The sequence below is a fragment of the Nannospalax galili genome, unplaced genomic scaffold (assembly GCF_000622305.1).
Source record: "Nannospalax galili isolate Female #2095 unplaced genomic scaffold, S.galili_v1.0 scaffold259, whole genome shotgun sequence".
NCBI classification, from domain to species: domain Eukaryota; kingdom Metazoa; phylum Chordata; class Mammalia; order Rodentia; family Spalacidae; genus Nannospalax; species Nannospalax galili.
This window is the reverse complement of record NW_008344750.1, coordinates 2,611,329-2,633,487: the sequence shown is the minus strand read 5'-3', so window position 1 is coordinate 2,633,487 and position 22,159 is coordinate 2,611,329. Positions and strand designations below refer to the sequence as shown.

General features: G+C 39.3%; 1 protein-coding gene across 3 annotated transcripts in view; it reads left to right on the top strand.

Moving 5' to 3' along the window:
* Nucleotides 1–22,159, top strand: part of Mtmr3 (myotubularin related protein 3) — a 167,280-nt gene that overhangs the window by 46,297 nt on the left and 98,824 nt on the right. For all 3 annotated transcript variants that reach the window (XM_008841071.3, XM_008841072.3, XM_017800100.2), the window contains exon 2: nt 18,987–19,039. The gene's annotated coding sequence lies outside the window, so the exon portion shown is untranslated. The remainder of the gene's footprint in view (nt 1–18,986; nt 19,040–22,159) is intronic.

The window sequence follows — 22,159 nt, the reverse complement described above, 5'->3', positions numbered from 1 at the left end:
TCTTTTTTTTTTTGGTCTTTTTGAGACAAGGTCTCCCTGTAGCCCCAGCTGACATGGAACTTGCTATGTAGACCAGGCTGCCTTGAACTCACAGAGATCTACCTGCTTCTGCCTTTCAAGTGCTGGGACTAAAGGTGTGCCCCATCATGCCTGTCGTGTAAAGAATCTTTAGATCAGTAAGGCACATCCAGTATGTGTGTGAATGTGGGCTTTTACGTACCATAGCCCACATGTGGAGATCAGAAGACAACCTTTGTCGGTCTGCCTTCCACCTTGTTTGGACAGGGTCTCTTGTTTGTCACTGAGTCCATCAGGCTAGCTGGCTAGTGAGCTTACAGGAGTTCGTCTGTCTTTGATTCCCATCTCCTTGTAGGATCACTGGAGTTAACAGATACTCAAGCTACAGCATCTGGCTTGTACATGGGCTCTGTGGATTCAAACTGAGGTCCTCACGCTTACATGGCAAGTACCTGTGAACCATCTCTCTAGCCCCCAACTTTTTCTTGTGTGGACAAGGACCATGAACACACAAGGTGAAAATGAATACAGATACTCTAGGCAAGGGAACAACAACCAAAGCAATATAATAAAACAGTTGTTTTATTCTTCACATTAGGAGAGTGACATTGTTAGAATTTCTTAGCTGGTGTGACCAGGAAGAATTCCAGATGAGCAGAAAAATTGTGACATAGTTTTCATCCTGATAAATCTTCATTTGCAGTAGATACATAAAAATTCTGAGATTAGGGGAGCTGGAGAGATGGCTCAGCGGTTAAGAACACTGGTTGTTCTTGCAGAAGACCCGGGTTTGAATCCCAGCACCCACATGGCAGCTAACAACTGTCCATAAATCCAGTCCCAGGGGATCCAACAGACTCTTCTGACCTCCTCGGGCATTGCACGACAGGGGTGCACTTACCTACATGCAGGCAATACACAAATACACATAAAATAAAAATAATAAAATATTTAAAAAAAATTCTGAGATTAGCTGTAGTCACATAGTTTTGGTTTTCTTTTTGTGGTGATGGTGAGCCAATCTAGGACCTTGTTTATGCTAGGCTAGTATTCTTATCACTGAATTCCTTAATTGCATTCTCTTTCTCCCCTGACCACCCCCCCCCCCCCTTTTTTTTTTTTTGAGATTAGGACTCAGTGTAGCTTTAGCAGGCCTGGAACTTTGCTATGTAGACTAGGCTGACCTCAGTCTCACAGAGAGAGATCTCACAGTATCTGTCTCCCATGTGCTGGGATTAAAGGTGTACACCATCATGCATATTTTTTGATATAAAATCATCTAAACTTAAGGACTGGAAAGATGGCCCAGTGGCTAAAGAGCACTGGCTGCTCTTCCAGGTAACGTGGGTTCAGTTTCCAGCACCCACATTGCAGCTAGCAGCCACCTATAACTCCTCTTCCAAGAGATCTAATGCCCTCTTCTGACCTCTGAAGACATTGCACATACATGTTGCACTTACGTACATGCAGGCAAAACTTATGTAACATAAAATAAAAATAAGTAATTAAAAAAATAGCTAAACTTTAGAAATGTTTGTTTATATTTGTTAAACATTTTAATTTTAATCATTAGGTGAAATGGTCAATCAATTACAGTGACTAAATTGTAAATTGTACTTTGTTGTAAGTGCATTTCTCCATAAATTGAAGTAAATCCAGTTTTTACATCATTTTATTTCTGGAAATGAATTGTTTAAATATAGTTAAGAAAATATTTGATAGCTTCTTTGCACTAGAATGGTTTTTGTTCTTTGAAACTGATTCTTGAGTATATTAGAATTCTAGAATGCTTAGAGTGTTGTCTTTTTGCCTTCCCCCCTTTTTCCTCTTCTTCTCTTTATCTTCTCTCTGTCTTTTCCTTTTCTTTGATGCTAGGGATCAAACCTATTGCCTTATATATGCTAGGCAGGCACCCTACTGCTGAGCTACAGTCCCAGCCCTGTCTAGTTTTTCATATTAGTGTGAAGGAGAAAATAAACCATGTTAGAAAAATTAATTCAAATGAGTATTTTTGTCAATAAACTTTTAAGATGTTTAAAACTTAAGTTTTGTGGAATATTCAGTATCTAATAAGTATTACTCTAACAATTATTAAGAAACGTATTCTGTGTTCAGTTGATAAAGGAAATAGTGAACAGAATGATTTGTTACCTGAATTGCAGTAATGCCCTAGTTCTTTCTCTTTAGTTTTTTAAAAATTTATACCCCTTTTTCAAGTACGATTTGTTTTTCAGGACTCTTTGTTACTGGTGACACAAAAACTCAGTTAAAGCTCAAATAAATAAACCAAAGGGAAGATGTGGAATCTGGCAGAATACTGAAGCATTTTACATAATTGAAGGAATAACTTAACAGGCAACTTAGGATCTTGAAGACTAGAAATTGGGGTATGGTGTCTCTAGCTTTGCATCTCTCTGGGCATTGATATGATTCTCTTAGAGTTTTCCTGAGTCATGGGTGCATAGTTCATACTTTTTCCTCTTAGTTTTCTCAGTAATTATTTCCATGGCATCCCTAGGCCAAAAGATGTAGCTAACAATTTAAGTAGTGAGGAATAAATATTTCTATTTTAATAACTGAGATATTTGAAAAATTAGTACATACAGTTTGAAGAAGTTTTTTCTTACACTTTAAAAATCTTATTTTATGTATATGAATGTTTTGCTAAATGTTTTGCCAAATGTTTCTAAGTGCATCCATGCTGTGATGCTCTTGGAGACCAGAAGAGGGCTTGGATTTTTCTGGAACTGGAGTTAAAGAGGGTTGTTAGCGGCCGTGTACATGCTGGGAGCCCAACCCGGGTTCTCTGCAAAAGCAGCCAGTGCTCTTAATCACTGAGCCATCTCCCCAGCCCCTGAAAAGAAAAGTTTTTATTTCAGTGCTTGCCAGTTAGATGTTGCACGTATTCTAAAATTTTGGCATCAGATCAGTCATTGATACTTCTATTTCCTATTCCATATTGATTTTATGTAGTATTTGAGTCTTACGGCAGCTCCTGAAAATACAGTTTCTTAAAAGAAATAATAGGGCTTGGAGAAGATGGCTCATTGATTAAGAGCATTTCCTGCTTTTATAGAGGACCCTAGTTCAAGTCCCAGCACTTGTGTTAGATTTCTGGACACTGCACTCACATGTATACACCCCCACATACATATACACAGTTAAAAATGAAACAATAAAAATAAAATCTTTTAAGAAAAGAAATACTAAATGTGAAGGAAAGCTTTATCAACTGACATTGAAATTATGAATTACCAAGCTGGTAGCTTGTTTGGTACATCAGATGTCATTTATTTCTGTATCCCTAAGAAAACTTATATAATTCTATAGTGCCCCAGTGAATTTCTTACAGTATTCCAGTAAATCCCAGCTATAGTTCCCTTGTTTCTGGTAGGAAAAAACAAACCAACCAACAAAAAACCACTGGTACATTGCTCTAAGCAATGTAATATGAATTGCCATATGATTCAACAATTCCACTTCTGGTTATATACCACAAAGAAGAGAAATCCAGGGACTCATACAGACCCCCCCCCACCCCCCACTGATTAGGTCAGGTTGGCCTAGAACTCTCTATGTAGTCCAGGCTGGCTGTGAATCTTTAATCCTCCCTGCTTCAACTCCCCAAGTGCTGGAATTATAGGAGTGAGCCACTAGGCTTAGCTAACAGTTTTATATGCCATTGTTCATAGCATTATTCATAGTATTTGAAGGTGGAACAGTCTAAATGTCTGTCAGTAGATGAATTTATCAGCGAAGTGTAATATATAGACAATAGAACAATATTCACTCTTAAAAGAGGAGTGTAATTTTTCATGTGCTACTCTCAGATGAACCTTGAAAATACTATTCTAGGCCGAATAAAAGAGGCACAAAATAATAAATACCAAATGAGTTTATTTGTGGTACCTAGAATAGACAAATCCATAAAGACCAGGTAGAATAGTGATTATAGCCGGGCTTGGTGGTGTACACCTTTAATCCCAGCACTTGGGAGGCAGAGGCAGATAGATCTCTGGGAGTTCAAGGCCAGTGGTCTGCATAGTGAGTTCCAGGCCAGCTGGGGCTATAGGGGCCAACAAAAAAAAAAAAAAAAAAAAAAAAAAAAAAAAAAGAAAAAGAAAAAAAAGGATAGTGATTACAGGGGCCAAGGGGAGGATCTATGGATTATAATTGTATGGGAAAAGCTGCAGTTTACTTGGATGGAAAAGTTCTGGAAAATGGGTAGTGATGATGATTGTATAGTAGTGGGAATGTCCATTTAACTGTGTGCTTAATAAATGCTTAAAACTAGCTGGGCATGGTGGTGCACGCCTTTAGTCCCAGCACTTAGGAGGCAGAGGCAGGCGGATCTCTGTGAGTTCAAGGCCAACCTGATCTACAAAGTGAGTGTCAGGCCAGCTGGGGCTACAGGGAGACCCTGTTTCAAAAAGACCAAAAAAAAAAAAAAACCCCAAAAAAACCACCTTAAAATAATGAATGTATATGTTTTCCCATAATAACACTGAAAAAAGTATACTTTAAATGCACAGTTTTTGGTTATACTCGGACTAAATTTTAACTAAAAACTCTAGGTAGTTATTTAAAAATTTCTTTTAAGATTTTAAAGATGAAATAAGCTTCACAGGCTTGAAGTACAATTTGCTTTACAATATGATATAATGGTGTAGTGGGCAAGGAGTGGATACATTTTAACTTTAGGAAATATATTAATTTTTCCATGATGGCTCTTAATATAGCTATTGCTAAATAGTGTAGGACAGATTAGAAGGTCTTTTTTTTTCTGTCTTTTTGAAACAGGGTCTCCCTGTAGTCCCAGCTGGCCTGGAACTCACTGAGATCCACCTGCCTCTGCCTCCCAAGTCCTGGGACTACAGGTGTGCACCACCACACCTGGCTTTAGAAGGTCAATTTTATTACTATTGTTGGTTTGTCAAATGAGAGAGCAGGCAAGGGCAGGGATGGAGATAAATGGGTTGACTTAATGAAGTTGGGCTTCTGTCTTTACTGTTTAATATTTTCATGGATGATAACAGTGACAAAGGGGGTATGAAAGTGGGAGGGTGACATATCCTATAAAAATGTAATTTTTTCATTTTTTTTCAAAAATATTTGATTTATTATTTTTATGTGTATGAGTGTATTGCTTGCATGTATGTAAGTGCACCCATGTTATGCAGTGCCCACAGAGGTCAGAAGAGGGTGTCAGATCTCCTGGAACTGGAGTTATGGTTGTTGGAGTTATGTGGTTGTTGGGCACCAAACCTAGATCCTCTGCAAACCTGGATCCTCTGAGCTCCCAGTTATTTTTAATTGATTGTGAGAAAACTTTTACTATCTGTCTCAAAACTCTTAAAGATGGGTAAATATTATTTCATTAATTAATCAGTCAGTTTGCATGTGTCTTAGGGAACTTGTACCCTATGTGGGAGAGTAGGGAAAAGGAAAGACAAAAAAATTCTAGATAGATCATATGCACTTAGAAAAAAACGAAGCAAAAATTTAGTGGCTTGGAATATGGGGTCTAGAGATCTGGTAGGTAGAAAAAAAGACAATCTGAGTTTATAGAAAATAACATAAGCAATGGCAAGGGATTTGGAATAAACATAGAATATCCTACATGGAAAGAATAGGATTGTTTGAGAAAGACCTTGCTGTCAAGAGGGAAGGCCCTTGTTTTGGGGAGACCTTGTGGTCTTGGTAGTATATAGTACCCTGAGCGTTAACCAAGAATACAGAGAAAATAATTTTTTGGCTTGATTTATTCAGTTACATGATGTCTTCTTACTTGGCCTTGAATACCTATAACTGAAATTTGTTTTTCCTCAAAATGATACATTACTTTGGACTTTGGAAGTTTATAGTGACTAATGGAAACTTTTATTTTTCTAGACAGTTTATTCTATGTGAAGCATTTGTGGTAAGAATTAGAATTTAGAGATTAAAAAATATTTATGTGTATAAGTATATTATCTGCATGTATGTAAGCCCACCCATGTCATGTAATGCTGCAGAAGTCAGAAGAGGGTGGTTAGATCCCCTGGAACTGGAGTTAGGATGGTCGTTAGCTGCCATGTAGGTACTGGGAATCAAACTCAGGTCCTCTGTAAGAGCAACCAGTGCTCTTAACCACTGAGCTATCTCTCCAGCCCCAAATTTAGAGATTTTTTTAAGTGGATTATGGGAATGCTTGGAGTATTTATTGAATGGGGAGATAATAGAAGGTCTTAGTTAATTTTTCTTGTTCACTAATTTTTTTTTTTTTTTTTTGAGACAGGATTTCACTACATAGCCCTGTCTGTCCTAGAATTCATTATGTAGATCAGGCTGGACTCAAACTTACAGAGTTTTACCTGCCTCTGCCTCCTGAGTGCTGGGATTAAAAGCGTGTACCATTACTTGTAGCTTGTTTTTACTTTTTATCTGAAAAGTAGTCATTGAACATCCTCCTCTTCATTAAAGTTAGTCCTTATTAATTATTGAAGAAATTAATATTACCACTTTATGTTAATCTCCATTTTATATTGAAAGAGCTATGTTGAAACTGCATTATGAACTCAGCAGGGAAACTTTCACAGAGCAATATTGTCAAGCCAAGAATTGAAAAACAGGTAGAATTTATCCAGGTGGATAAAGTGGAGTAAGTAAATCAGGCAGAGCCAATAGCAGTGACAGAAGTACATGGATGAGAAAACTAAACGCTTTTCTAAATTCAGTTTGGGGATGGATGTTGTAGAAGCCCCCTCCCTTTTCCTTCATTCCTCAGGTCCACCCATTTTCCTTTGAAACAAGATCTCACTATGTAGCCCAGGCAAACTTCAACCTTACCTTATAGGGTAGATTTGCTAGTATACCATGTGTTCCTGGTCAGGATTGCTCATGAATGATTTCATACTGTTGATGGATTGGAAAAAACAGGTCTTATGAAGATAAATGAGAAGACAAAGCATCCCGAGGAAATGACAGTTTTGTAGCAGTTTCTAGATACGAAGAATTTATATTAGCATACAGGGCAGTCTCACCCAAATCTTTCATTAATATCTTAGCTATATGATCTTTTATAGTATCAGCATAACTAAGGGGACTGTATCTTAAAAAAAAATGGCAAGTTGGGCCAGGGAGATGACTCATTGGGTAAAATGCTTGCTGAACAAGCCTAACCACCTGAGTTTAAGATCCCTGGATCCCACATAAAAAGGCTAGGTGTGGTGGTATACACCTTTAATCCTAGCACTTATCCCACCACTCAGGAAGCAGAGGCAGGTGGATCTCTGTGATTTCAAGGTCAGCCTAGTCTACCTAGGGAATTTTACGCCAGCCAGGGCTAATAGTGAGACACTGTCTGAAAACAAAACCCAAAATATCTGATCCAATGTTCCTACTACAGAGACAGGATAATTGCCCAGGAGAAGACCCTGCCTCAAATCAAGTGGGAGGTGAGAACAGACTCCTGAAAGCTGTCTTCTGACTCCACATGCACACCTGTACTCATATATCACACATATACACACATACATAACCCCCCCCCAAAAAAAAACAACAACAACAACAAAAAAACAAATGACAAGACAAGGCTGGTATGGTGGTATGTGCCTGTAATCCCAACACTTGAGAGGCTGGATGATTAGGAGTTTATATACGCTAGTCTGAGCTACATGAAACGTTGTTTCAAAAATACAAATACAAATAATAATAGTTATAATAATTTCAGTTGAATTACAAAACTATTTCCTTGTTAGTGATGTGCAAATTTAATAGTATGTCTTGAATTTGATGGCATCTGAGATTCAATAAAATGTAGAAATTTTTTCAATTCTCAGTCTATATGCATAAATTTTTTTTTTTGATCTTTCTGAGACAGGGCCTCCCTGTAGCCCCAACTGGCCTGGAACTCACTGTGGAGACCAGGCTAGCCTGCCTCTGCTGGGATTAAAGGCGTGGGCCTGTTTTTTCTTTAAGTGGTATTTCTGTATGTTTCATTTAAAATCATCTTAGCACTTGTGATATATATCCCCCCATGGCAGTACTGGTGGTCAAGTACTCCCATTGAGAAAAATGTATGTTCTAAGATGGAGGGTTTAGGTTTGATGTATGTAAGGAAACAGATTCTGAGGATGTAAATCATTAGAAAAGAAAGTGTAAGTTCTTCCCAAGAGTCTTATATTTCCCTGCAGTTTAGCATATATATCTTGACTAAAAACAATAGTATAGAAATGTCCCGTCATAAACCTGATGTTTAGCAGAGAACTTGGATAAATGCTTTATCCCTTCTCTTTCAGACACTAGCTGCTTTGATAAACTATTTTCATGTTAGAAAATTCAAGAGCCATGTGGCTCAGGTTGACTTTAGATAGAAGTGTGAAACTGCTTTGTAGTTATCTTCATGTCCATTAGAAAGAATTCCCATTATCTGCATGAATTTTTTTCTCAATTGAATAATTTGTTTATGTATTATTTTTTCTACTCAACCACTGAGTACTGAGTATTTATTTAGTGATGGAAATCTTGCTATAGTACACAGGTTGGCCTCAAACTTGAAATCTTCTGCCTCAGCCTCAAATAGGTGGGACTATGGATATATGTCACCACACCTGGCTAGTGTCTCATGTTTTTGATGTATGACCATTGTATTTAGATTATACTGCATGTAGAACAGGTTCCTATAGACTTTTTTCATCTTAAGAGTCTATTTCACCAATATTTAAATGTATGAATATAAGTACTTCAGTTGGTACCTCTTTTGAAAAAAACCCTCTCCCAATTTTCTGATTGATAAGCAGAATAATAGCTGATGGAGTTTTTAAAATCACGGTTTTGGTTTTTGTTGTCTGTAAATTAAGGCTTGTCTAAATGTTTCTGAATTGCTGATTTAAGTGTAGTTATTTAAAAGCACAAGGGAGAGAAAAAGTCTGTTTTTTTTCCCTGTATATCTTTGGGTCAGCAGTCATATGTATCCTTCTGTTTATATGAGATAAATATTGCTAGTGTAAAAGGGTGGGTCTTTTCTGGGAATATGTTGAAGATACTACTTTCTGGTCTTTTTGCCATTAAATAATCTAAGGAGAACTACTTAGGGAGACTTGGTATTTGAGTTTGTTACATAAACAGAGCCCACATTGTGATGTGAGGTTATTGGAGGTTATGTGAGTTTTTATTGGCTTGTTTTCAGAAATATGAGTAGCCCCTTACCTAATTGCCAGAATATAAATTTTAACTAGGCCAGTAGAAGAGTAGGCTCTTTTCATTTCACACAGCCTTTTGCAAATTTTGTTTTTCTTCTCTGAATATACTCTGAATGCACTTACAGGCTGAAGAGGTAGACAGTTGTTTGTTTTGTACATGTTAGGCAGCAGTTTTTAAAAAATATTTGATTTTATTTTATGAGTGTATGAGTGCACCTGTGTTGTGCAGTGCCACAGAGGTCAGAAGAGGGCATTGGATCCCCCCTGGAACTGTAATTAAGGACGGTTTGTAGCTGCCATGTGGGTGCTGGGAATCGAACCCAGGTCCTCTGCAAGAGCTGTTATTGCTCTTAACTGCTGAGCCATCTCTCCAGCCCCTGACAGCAATTTTTAACTGTAATGACGTAGGTTAAAAGTTTAACTTTTAAAATTTTATTGTTAAATTGTATGCCTAAAGGATGTGTCTTCATTTTCATTCAGTTTTCTGTCCTTATCAACATTTTAAGTTGCTGGGCATTGAACCCATGTCCTTGCCAGAAAGCAAGCAGTCTACCAAGTGAGCTATATCCCCTTCTTGTTCATTTTAATGTCTGTTCCTGTTTATAAAACCTGAGAGGAAAGGGAAAGGAACATTACCATTCTTAATGGAGTATTCATATACTGATAAGCAGCATATAAATTGGCTAGATTTGGAGTACCAGTATCTATTTTTTGGGGTGCGGAGAAAGAAATCTGTTAGGCAGCTGCTAGGTGAGAGGAATGGACAGTAGAGTTCAAGTAGTTTGGAGATTCTGCATTTCTTACTTGATGGCAAGATTCAGAAGCAAAGCATGTTGTCATAACCAATATAAATTTGGCAGGTTTCAAAATTACATTGGTGTTTTATTGTAAAGTATGCCTAGGGTTTTAATTGCCTTTTAAAAAATTTATATTTTTATTTTATGTGTATGCGTATATTGTCTGCATGTAAGTGCACCTGTGTCGTGCAATGCCTGTGGAGGACAGAAGAGGCTGTCAGAGCCCTTGGAACTGGAGTTATGGACAGTTGTTAACTGCCATGTGGGTGCTGGGATTTGAACTCGGGTCTTCTGCAAGAACAGCCAGTGTTCTTAACCCCTGAGCCATCTCTCCAGCTCCTTAATTGCCTTTTAAAAAATTTTGTTTTTATCTTTGCTACCTAACTAAAAGATTGATGTTCTTTTCCATCGAATGCATAAGAAATGAGTTCTTAATTTAAACCTTATTAAATAAACCTTTCAAAAAATTTTATTATGTGTATGTTTCTGTGCCTATGTCTGTGTGGATTTATATATACCATGACATTGTTTTTTTTTTTTTAAGACAGGGTCTCCTGTAGCCCCAGCTGTCCTGGAACTCACTGTGTAGACCAGGCTGGCCTCAAACTCACAAAAATACACCTGCCTCTGCCTTCCAAGTGCTGGGATTAAAGGCATGCACCACCACGCCCAGGGACATTGGTTTTTTTTGTAAATGGAATTATATAGATGGTTGGTTGTTAGCTGCCTGATGGGGGTGCAGGGAACCAAATCCTGGTCCTCACTCAGCAAGAGCAGGAAGTGCTCTTAACCACGAGCCATCTCACCAGCCACAAAGAATTTTTATTTTTATGTGTATGCGTGTATTACCTGCATGTAGGTAAGTGCACCCATGTCGTGCAATGCTCATGGAGGTCAGAAGAGGCTGTCAGATCCCCTGGGACTGGAGTTACGGGTAATTGTTAGCTGCCATGTGGGTGCTGGAATTTGAACCCGGGTCTTCTTCAAGAACAAAATGACTCATCTTCATGGTGACTGGTATTTTAGGGCTTTTACCTAAGAAATTCACTTACAAATTTTCTGAATAGTAAGTAGAAGGTAAGAGGGACAGACTTTGTGGTTTAGTGTTAAAATATATATTAAGGGAGGAGAAGTCATTGTAAGATAATTAGGAAAACTTAAATTTCCATGAATTTCTGGAATTTGAATCTTTTCTTTCTGTTTTAGTAGAATATCTATTCTGTGCATTGACCACTGATTTGGGGCAAGGTGGGATGAAAAGAATGAGGACAGCAGCCCCAGTTACTTCTTTCTTCCCCACCAGTGGGTAACCCAGAGCAAGTACAAGATGTTAGTCTGTGTATAGGAATTTGTCTTCCCAAAGGTACACCTTGGAGCTAGTTCAGGAGCAAAAGTCAGGAAACCTTTTTCCAATGCTGTAGATTAGTCTTTTTGATGTTTCCATAGCAATTGTAATTACTGGACTACCTCTAACACTTAGATGAAGTAATCCTGCTTGACTTTTAATTTCTTGTGGTTGCATGCTAGATTTCTTATAATCTTTTCTTAATAGCTGAGACTTAATCAGTCTTTTAAAATTATTTAGTATGTGTATGTGTGTATGTATGTGCAGATGTGTGTGCAGGTCCCCTTGGAGGCCAGTATAAGGGCATTGGATCCCTTAGAACTGGAGTTATAGGTGTTTATGAGACACCTGATGTGGGTGCTGAGATCTGAACCATGATCCTCATGATTGTGTAGCAAGTGCTGTTAACTGTTAAGTCATCTCTCCAGTTTCAAACGTTTTTATTCTCAGTGAATTATGTGGATTTTTGCTTTGTTTTGTTTTGAGATAGGGAGCATTTCTTCATTTTAGATGGTAAGCTTAAATGTTGCCTTAGAAAATTAGATTCTCTGTGTTGTGCTCTGCGTGTGTGTTTGTGTGTGTGTGCGCGCGCTAGCAAGTGCTGTTAACTGTTAAGTCATCTCTCCAGTTTCAAACGTTTTTATTCTCAGTGAATTATGTGGATTTTTGCTTTGTTTTGTTTTGAGATAGGGAGCATTTCTTCATTTTAGATGGTAAGCTTAAATGTTGCCTTAGAAAATTAGATTCTCTGTGTTGTGCTCTGCGTGTGTGTTTGTGTGTGCGCGCGCGCGCGCGTGTGTGTGTGTGTGTGTGTGTGTGTGTACACATTCAGTGGTGTACTTCCTAGTACATGTGTATCAGGAGACCAGAGTTCAGTATCAGGTGTCTTCCTTCATGCACCTTATTTTTGCAACAGGATCTCTCTCTAAACTTGGGGGCTCTGCTGTTCAGCTCTGGGGATCTGCCTGTCTCTGCCTCTCCAGCACCAGGGTACAGGTATGTGTTGCCATGCTGGCTTTTATGTGGGAGCTGGGGATCTGAATTCATGTCTTCATTTTACCCATTGAGTCTTATCTCTGACTCCAAAATTGGTTTTTTAGTTCTTAATTTCAATAGTGAAATTATGCCTTCCCTATGATCTTTTATCGAGGACATAAAGTCAGACAATAACATTATGCATTACTTGTGGAACTTCCTTATAGTTTTATTAATGTCTTAATATATCTGAGTTAAAAGATGAAGAGAATATATTCTGCACATAAGTGGTTATAAGAGAAGTCAGACCATAATATCTCTGCATGCTTAAATTTCTAAATGTTAATTTTTAAAAAAGTAAATTGTACGTGATCTTTGGTTTTAATCTCGTGATAGACATCATATATGGCTCCCCCCTTTAAAGGTTTAAATTTAAAAGAAAAGTCTCCATTGTTCAGATGGGTCTGAAGAAGGCTTGGTGTTTCCTATGGTGTGGGTGCTGGAGACAGCAGGGGACTAAAAGAACAGTCCTGGATCCTGCTTTCCCTTCAGATCCTAGCCCAGCTGTAGCCCCCATTGTGACTGAAGGAGGGCTGCCCTCCCCAGTGGCTGGTGCCTACTTAAACAGGAAAACCCAGTTCTCTTTCCACCACCAGCTGCATGATATGGCATTGGTCATTGACTCTTCCACTTGAAAGGAACAACTGGGAGCTGAACCTTCAAGGAGACTTGGCAACCTTCTGTCGCCACAATTCTTTGTGGTCCCAAATCTGTCATGACATTTGTTCCTTCGTTCGTTCGTTCGTTCGTTCATTCGTTTGTTTGTTCATTTAAAGACAGGGTCTCCCTGTAGCCACAGCTGGCCTGGATTCACTGTGGAGACCAGGCTGGTCTTGAACTAACAGAGATCTGCCTGCCTCTGCTGGGATTAAAGGCATGGGTCACCATGCCCGGCTTGTCATGATTTTTAGAGTTGAATTCATTCAGAGTAGCAACAAAAGAAAGCAAAACAAAATTTCAAAGAAAAATACTTGTAAAATAAGTTATTTAAAAGCATACCAGCCAGGTTTGTTATTGATTTGGATACTGTTGCTCCTTTCCAAAATTATGGGGATTCTTCCTGCCTATTTTCTTTCTTTTTTTTCTTTTGGTCTTTTTGAGACAGGGTCTCCCTATAGCCCCAGCTGACCTAGAACTCGATATGTAGACCAGGCTGATCTTGAACTCACAGAGATCCACCTGCCTATGCCTCCCTAGTTCTGGGATTAAAGATATGCACCACCACGCTCGTTGTCTTCCTGCCTATTTTCTTGAGATATGGAGAGCTTGTGAGATGTAATAAAATCTTAATGCCTAAAAATATCAGCTCACAATTACCTTGCTGTAGACGTCTCACATTTTCAAGTTCACAGTTGGAAAAGCAGCTACTAGCAAATCAGTTATTCAGTGAACACAAATGACCTTCAACATTGATTAGTAACTGAAATTCTATTGCAGAGTCCCCTTTGAGGAATGTATTCATACTCAAAGCTACATTAAAAAATCCCCCCCCCCCCTTTTTTGGTCTTTTTGAGACAGGGTCTCCCTGTAGCCCCAGCTGTCCTGGAACTCACTATGTAGACCAGGCTGGACTTGAACTCACAGAGATCTGCCTGCCTCTGCCTCCCAAGTGCTGGGATTAAAGGCATGCGCTACCACACCTGGCCACCAAAAATCACTTTTTATAAATAATGAGCCACTCTCTATACCAATTATATAGTTACAGAATTAAACAAGATTAGTATTTTTGGTTATTTTCTGTTGTAACTAGACATTTACTTGTTGCAGTGACATAATTATGTTACTGTTTCAAGCAACTTATTACCAGTATAGGTTCTTCGATATAGAAGAATTATAATGACCTGGAGCCTAGCTGTTTGTGACAACTTACAGGATATATATTCAGAGAAGGGTGCTTGATTTTGTTTTGGACATGATGACATTTGAGCTGCTTATCTGTGCCCCACAACTGGCAGAGAAATGCAGTACACTAATCATAAAGTTGCATGTGGGGCTTTGAATACTCCTAGCCTTTAGCTTTTCCAAAAAGGTAGAGAGACATATAACTTCTGTTTTTGATTTTAAACATATTGCTTGGTGGTCTCAATGAATCAGGACACTGGCTCCATTCTGTATTTACTGTTTATACAAAGCATGCTGATAAATAGAGAAAATGTTACAATGTGAAAAGATCGCACTTGAGACTAGAATGGTGACTGCATAAAGGTAGGAACTTTATTTTGTTCTAAGGTGTCACCATTTCCTAGCTTAATACTTTGCTCTCACAAATACTTATTAATGAGTGACCCTCCATTACTTTCATAGGAAGTGAATGCAGTCATGCTTTTGGATTGTCTTTTTTCTGTTTTCATATATACTTCAATAGTAAGGTTTTTTTGTGTTTGAAGTTTTTTTTTTTTTTTTTTTTGAGACAGAGTCTCACTATGTAGCATTGGTTACTTGGAACTCCCTATGTATCCCAGGTTAACCTCAAACTCACAGAGATCCATCTGCCTCTCCCTCATGAGTGCTAGGATTAAAGGCATGAGCTACCATGTCTGACATAGTAGTAAAGGTTTTAAAGAAAACTTTAGGTTCAGGGAGTAGGTTTCAGTATAGTAATTTTATTTAGCTGATAAATACTTGCATTTGGGCTAATTAATGCTGGTGATTAAATCATCTCCCTACCATTGAATAATCCTACCCAATATGCTATGAAATTCTAGTTTTGGATGACTGAAAAGCTAATAGACATAAGTGAGGTAACACTAAGATGGAGAAAAAATTAAACACCCAATGCAGTAGCAGTTGTTAAAACCACTTAATAAAATTTAACAGTTTTGAATTTTGTTTTTGAGTCCTCTATGTAGCTGTGGAATATGTAAATGAAACGTACTGTCTTTTCTATCAAAGGGTTAAATAAGACAAAGTTTCATCTTTAAAGAAATGTGTAAAAACACCATCTGGCAAAACTCCTTGCTCCAGTCAGCATTTTTCTAAGATTAAAATTTGTGCTCAGGGTTGCATCATGCTCTCAAAAACTGCATTTTGCTTATCAACTGGGCTGGTTTGAATTAGCTAGCTGCTTAAGAATCGGAGGCTGAGGCTGAGCTTGCTCTGACCACTCAGAATGAGGCATAGGACCCCTTTGAATAGGAATATAAACTCAACCAGTGCTGCATGCCCCCCATCCCCAGATATGCTGACCTGCTGAATTTAGAGCAGCTTTGCACTCTTCTGCAGAAATACTTCGGATTGTGATAATTTTCTTGAGACCCCAGATGCATTTTTAACATAACCAAGGATGACTTTGAACTTCTCTTCTGATCCCTCCTTTTACCTCCTGAATGCTGGGATTATAGGCATGCGCCACCACTATGCCCAGTTTTTTGCAGGTCTGGGGATCGAACCAGGGGCTTTGTGCATGCCAGAGGCTGAGTTTTATGCCTTTGTGTTGGGGAACCCTGCTGTTAGGGTTGTAGTCCTCCATGTCCCAATAGCTCTAAGGGGCTGGGCGCCATATGGAAGGACTCCCCTTCTCAGCAGGGGGCCTCCTGCTCTCTTCCTGACTTACCTGGAAAGTGCCACCAAGCAGGATGCCTGACCTTATTTGGAACATGACCTTTGGCATAGTTACCTGGAGTAAAAACTACCCCCAGGTTTTTTCTATATGATAATCAGGCATTGCCTGGTAGTTGGAAGATAGTAGCCGACTGCCACATGTAAATAAAGCATACTATGAGCACCTATCAGCTGAAGCATTGGCTACTGCCTCCACACTATATTTTCCCTAGTTCTCCCACTAAATAAACGGAGCTGTTTCACTGAATCTAGAGCTGTTTCACTGAATCTGGAGCTGTTTGCATTATTGAACCTGCCTCCCCGGAAGGGCTTTCTTCCGTCAGTGCTCACTAGCCATCCTGACCCCATTCGTCGCTTCTGCTCCCTTTGTCCTCGTGGAGCGGTGGCCAACTATCCATGAAGAGAGGGAGCTTCCCCACACCTTTGCATTCAGTGTGTGACTGTTTTTTATTCATAGCAAGTAAAACCTTTTGTTTTCATTTCAGTGAAAAATAAAAGATCACAGTCCAGGTGTGATGGCACATGCCTTTAATCCCAGCACTCCGGAGGCAGAGGCAGGTGATCTCTGTGAGTTCATTACAGGGAGACCTTGTTTCAAATGTAGACCAGGCTGGCCTTGAACTCACAGAGATCTGCCTGCCTCTGCCTCCTGAGTGCTGGGATCAAAGGCATGTGCCACCACAGCTGGCACAAAATTACATAAATTGTACAGTTGGTATGCCACTTTGTCCTTGTTGAAGCCAGGGTACCAGGTGACATTCAGTTAATCACAAAGTATTCTGTGTGGGAACTGAATGTGTGTTTTCCTTTTTGATCTTCTCATAGCCTTCAGGCCCGATTCTTAACTTAGTACTTAATCATTTTTCATGAAGGTACTCTTTATCTTATCATGGTATTTAAAATTGATTATATTGATTTGTACTTGTTGTACCTCATCCACTGGACCCCAAAAAGACCACCGAGGACCCAACACACCAGAATGCAAAAGCAAAGGTTTATGGTTTATTTGGGCTTAAGCTCGGCTTTCAGACCTCACCAACTCAACGGATCCGTGCTGAGAGCCCAGAGTAAGGGAGAGTGGAGCCTTTTATAGGTTTTAGACAAAAGAGGGGGGGGTACCGAAGATACATTTTGGTTGGTTCAAGGAGCCCGTATGCGCCAACATAATTTTAAACCGATTGGATGTATAAGATGCAGCCCTGGAAGTTTCTTATTGGTAGGTGCTATTCTCAGGGCTGTGGAATGTGCTGTCTGTTACCTGTGGGGCCTGGAGTCTCTGTTTTTACCTTATAGGGCAGTTTTCATGCCCAGGCTTGCTTAATCTATAGTTTCCTGGAAGGGGGGTGGGGAATAGCAGGCGGGGGTCAGGGCATGCCAGGGTATGTCTAGGCATGTCTAAAGCAGCAGCTTAGCATTTTACAGAAGCTAAAAGAGCAGTTCGTAGGGGTCTGGAGGGATTGGGGGGTAGCGGGTGAATGAAGAGGGTCTCAGGGTTCTACAGTACTCTTCTTAGGGTTTGTGTGTGTGTGTGTGTGTGTGTGTGTGTGTAGGTGAGTGTGGAAGCCAATATTGGGTGTATTCCTGAATTGCTTCTCATGTATGTATGTATGTATGTATGTATGTATGTATTTAGGCTTTTTGAGACAGGGTCTCCCTGTAGCCCCAGCTGTCCTGGAACTCACTATGTAGACCAGGCTGGCAGCTTCCATCTCATAGACATCTACCTGCCTTTGGGATTAAAGGTATACACCACCATGCCCAGTTTCCACCTTATTTTAAAAAATATATTTATTATATTTTTTATTTTATGTGTATGAGTATATTGCCCACATGTATGGAAGTGTGCCCATGTTGTGTAATGCTTGTGCAGGTTAGAAGAGGGTGTTGGATTCTCCTGTAACTGGAGTTACAGATGATTGTTAGCCACCATGTGGGTGCTGGGAATTGAACCTGGGTCCTCTGGAAGAACACCCAGAGCTCTTAATTGCTGAGCCATCTCTCTAACCCCTCCACCTTATTTTTTGAGACAGGATTTCTTTTTCTTTTTTAAAAAATATTTTATTTATTATTTTTATATGTATGTGTGTATTGCCTGCATGTAGGTAAGTGTACCCGTGTCATGCAATGCCCACAGAGCATAGAAGAGGTTGTCGGAGTCCCTGGAACTGGAGTTATGGACAGTTGTTAGCTGCCATGTGGGTGCTGGCATTCGAACCTGGGTCTTCTGTAAGAGCAGTCAGTGTTCTTAACCCCTGAGCCACCTCTCTAGCCCGAGACAGGATTTCTTACTAAACCTGGGGCTCACTGACTGGGTAGACTGGCTGTCCAACAAGCTCCAGGGATTCTCCTGTAGTCATCTCCTTAATGCTGTGGTCACAGGCATGTACTGCTACACCTGGCTTTTTAAATGGGTTTTGGATCTGGGTGTGGTGGTGCATGCCTTTAATTCCAGCACTTTAATTCCAGGCGGATCTCTGTGAGTTCAAGCCCAGAGTGGTCTACATAGTGAGTTCCAGGACAGCTAGGCTACAGGGAGACCCTGTCTCAAAAAGACCAAAAAAGAAAAAAAAAAGGGTTTTGGGGATCCATATTCAAATCTTTATTCTTGTACAGCTCTGTGATTTCTGAAGGTATGCTTAGTCCTGACTGGGTACATCCTGTGTGATTAAGAGAATCTGAGGTTCTATAAACAGTCCATATATAGCAATTTAAAAATCTGTTGGTATGGGTCTGGAGAGATGGCTCAGTGGTTAAGAGCACTGACTGCTTTTGCAGAGGACCTGGGTTTGATTCCCAGCATCCACATGGCAGCTACTGACTGCCCTTAACGCCAGTTCTGGGAGAATCTGAAGCTCTCTTCTGACATCCATGGCATTGCACAACACAGGTGTACTCACATACATGCAGGCAATACACTCATACATATAAAATAAAGATAAAGAAAAAAATCTATTGGTATATAGAAAAAAATCCTAAAAGGGATCTAATTGGCTTAACTTGATTCCTAGATTAGTTGGCATTATATAACAAGTAATTTTTCTTTTGCAGATTTCCTTGTGAAACCTTCTAGAAGGAAAAGTTGTCAGGAAAAACTCCATTTGGTAAGTTCGTTTTCCTGTCGTAAGTACTCTGTGCTGACTTAAAGCAGGGAAAATTTATTCACAGATTGATTTTGTGAGTTTGTCATTATTTAGAATTTTCGTTCATTATAATACCTCTAAGTAAGGTGTGGTATGTTCATTAGGACTCAAGTCAGGTTACCTTTTTCATATATATTTGTGGTATAACCAATATTCTATGCCTGAAAACATAATTTAAATAGTTGTGATTTTTGATTTTGTAGCATTGAATCTTTTGTCTAAAGTAAATAGTAGTCATCATTCTGGAGTTTTTTTTTAAGATTTACTTTTACTTGTGTGTGTGTGTGTGTGTGTGTGTGTGTGCGTGCGTGCATTCCTTCAGAGACCAGAAGACATTGAATCTCCTGGAGCTGGAGTTATAAGTGGCTGTGAGCCACCTGATTGTGGGTACTGGGAACAGAACTCAGGTCCTTTGGAAGAGCAGTGGTTGCTCTTAACTAGTGAGCCATTTCTCCAACAGCCATTCTAGAGTTTTAAAAATTGAAACTTGATTCTGATTTTTGAGTTTTCTTAAATTGATATATATTTATATGAAATTTAAGATCTCACTGATTAGAGTTAGTAGTACAAGTATGAAATATGTTTGTGGGGTCTGGAGAGATGGCTCAGTGGTTAAGAACACTGACTGTTCTTGCAGAAGACCTGAGTTCGAATCCCAGAACCCACATGGCAGCTAACAACTGTCTGTAATTCCAGTTCCAGGGGATCCAGCATCCGCTTCTGTCCTCTGTGGGCATTGCATGACATGGATGCACTTACCTACATGCAGGCAATACATGCATACACATAAAATAAAAATAATAAATAAAATATTAAATAAAAAGAAATGTTTGTGTATTTGTTTACTGTTGAGACAAAATGTCATGTAGCCCAAGCCTGCTTCCAATTTGTTATGTAACAGAGACTGTCTATGACTTCCTGATCTTCAGTCTGTACCTCTCAGGTGCTTGGATGACAGGCTTGGGTCATAACATACCCAATTTATGTAGTAGTCTTGGGAACCAAGCCCAGGACTTTGTGTATGTTAGGTAAGCACTCTACCAACTGAGCTGTATCCCCAGCTGTTTATTTTTAAAATTTTATTTATTTTTAAGTTTTGGTTTTTGGTTCTTTTTTTTTTGAGACATGGTCTCCCTGTAGCCCCAACTGGCCTAGAACTTGCTATGTAGCCCAGGCTGGCCTTGATCTCACAGAGATCTGCCTGCCTCTGCCTCCTGAGTGCTGAGATAAAAGATGTGTGCTACCGTGCCTCGCAAATTTTTTTTAATTTTTATGATTTTTTTTTTTGAGATAGAGTCTAACTATTATGTAGTCCTGGCTCACTGTATAGACTAGTCTGTATAGACTGTATAGTCTGTATAGACTGTACAGTCTGTATAGATTGTATAGACTAGTCCCAAACTCACTGTATAGACTAGTCTGGCCTCAGACTTACAGAGATTCATCTGCCTCTGTCTTCTGAGTGCTGAGATTAAAGTTGTGAGTCACCATGTCCAGCTGATAAAAAAATTTTTTTAATTGAATTTTTGTATGTATTTCATACAAAAAATCATCTTTATATCCCCTTCCCCCTTCCCCTTTGGCACCCTCCCATAGTCCCCCCTCCCCTGGAGTTCATACATTCTGTCATTGACATTAAGGCCTATTATGTAAAGTTAGTGTCCCAAGATTTCCCTCAGTGCAAGTTCATCCACTGGAGTTTAGTCAGCCTATCTAGAGTCTCTCTCCCTTCAAGAAGATCAGCTCTTCTTCACTCAACAGTAATCAGCTGCCAATAATTCTTCAACTAAGATTGGGGCTTGCTGTTCATTCCCACAATTCTGTGCTAAGTTTTTGCCTAAGTTTTCCTGGACCTTGTGCATGCTGACACCATTGTTGTAGGTTTGTATGAGATGGGTCAGAAGAGCGCATTGGAACCCTTGGAACTGGAGTCAAAGATGGTTGTTAGCCACCATGTGGGTGCTGGGAACCGAACCCAGGTCCTCTGTTTCCTGGCCAGCTGGTTTTTTTTTTTTTTTTAAAAAAAAAAAAAAAAAAAAAAAAAAAAAGAATAACCAGTGTTCTTAACTGCTGAGCCATTTCTCCAGCCTGTATTTTTATTTTTTATTTAGGTTACAAAGTAGGTTTCCTTATGACTCTCTCATACATCCTTAGCTTTGGGCAACTCTACCCTCTAATCTTTCCCTGACTTCTACCCTCCTCCTCCCTGAGTGCATTCCTGCTTAAACCTTTCTAGCCCCTGTCTTGTACTTTCATGTTCATATCACATGTGTTTACTGCCCTCACTCCCTGAAAGCTTTTTTTCCTCTCCTGGGCCCCTTTCTAATTTCCTGATTTATACACATACTCCCACTAGGATCCGTATATGAAAGAGAGTATGCTGGGTTCATCTTTCTGAGCTTGGGTGATTTCATTATATTTTCCAATTTCATTCATTTTTCTTCAGATTTCACAGTTTCCTTTTTCTTTGTGGCTAAGTAAAATTCCATTCTGTGTGTATACCACATTTTCACTATCCATTAATCAGTTGATGACCATCTGCAGATTTCATTTCCTAGCTATTGTGAGCAGAGCAGGAATAAACATGAATGTGCAGGTATTTCTATGGTAAGATACAAAATCATTTGGGTATATGTACAGGAGTGGTATAGCAGGTCATACGGTGGTTCTGATTTTAGTTTTCTGAGAAACTTCCACACTGATTTCCATAGTGGCTGTATTGGTTTTCACTTCTGCCACTGAGTATGGACTTTCCTTTCCCCACATCCTTGCTAGTATTTGTTGTCCTTTGTTTTCTTGGATCTTAGCCATTCTTTGGATTTATGGCCCACTTCACTAGATAGAGTTCATACCTGATATACCTGGTACGGTTATCAGGGCCAAGAATAAAGTAATCTGGGTAACTTTGAAACAATAGACATGTATTTCCTACAGATCCATAAACCATGACTTCAAGATCAAAATGATGGCAGATTTGATACCTGTGGAAGCCTGAATCCTGGTTGACAGAAAAGCTCTCCCCAGACACTGAATCTGTTTGTACCTTAATGGATTTCTCAGCCTTCAGCCACAGTGGACTTT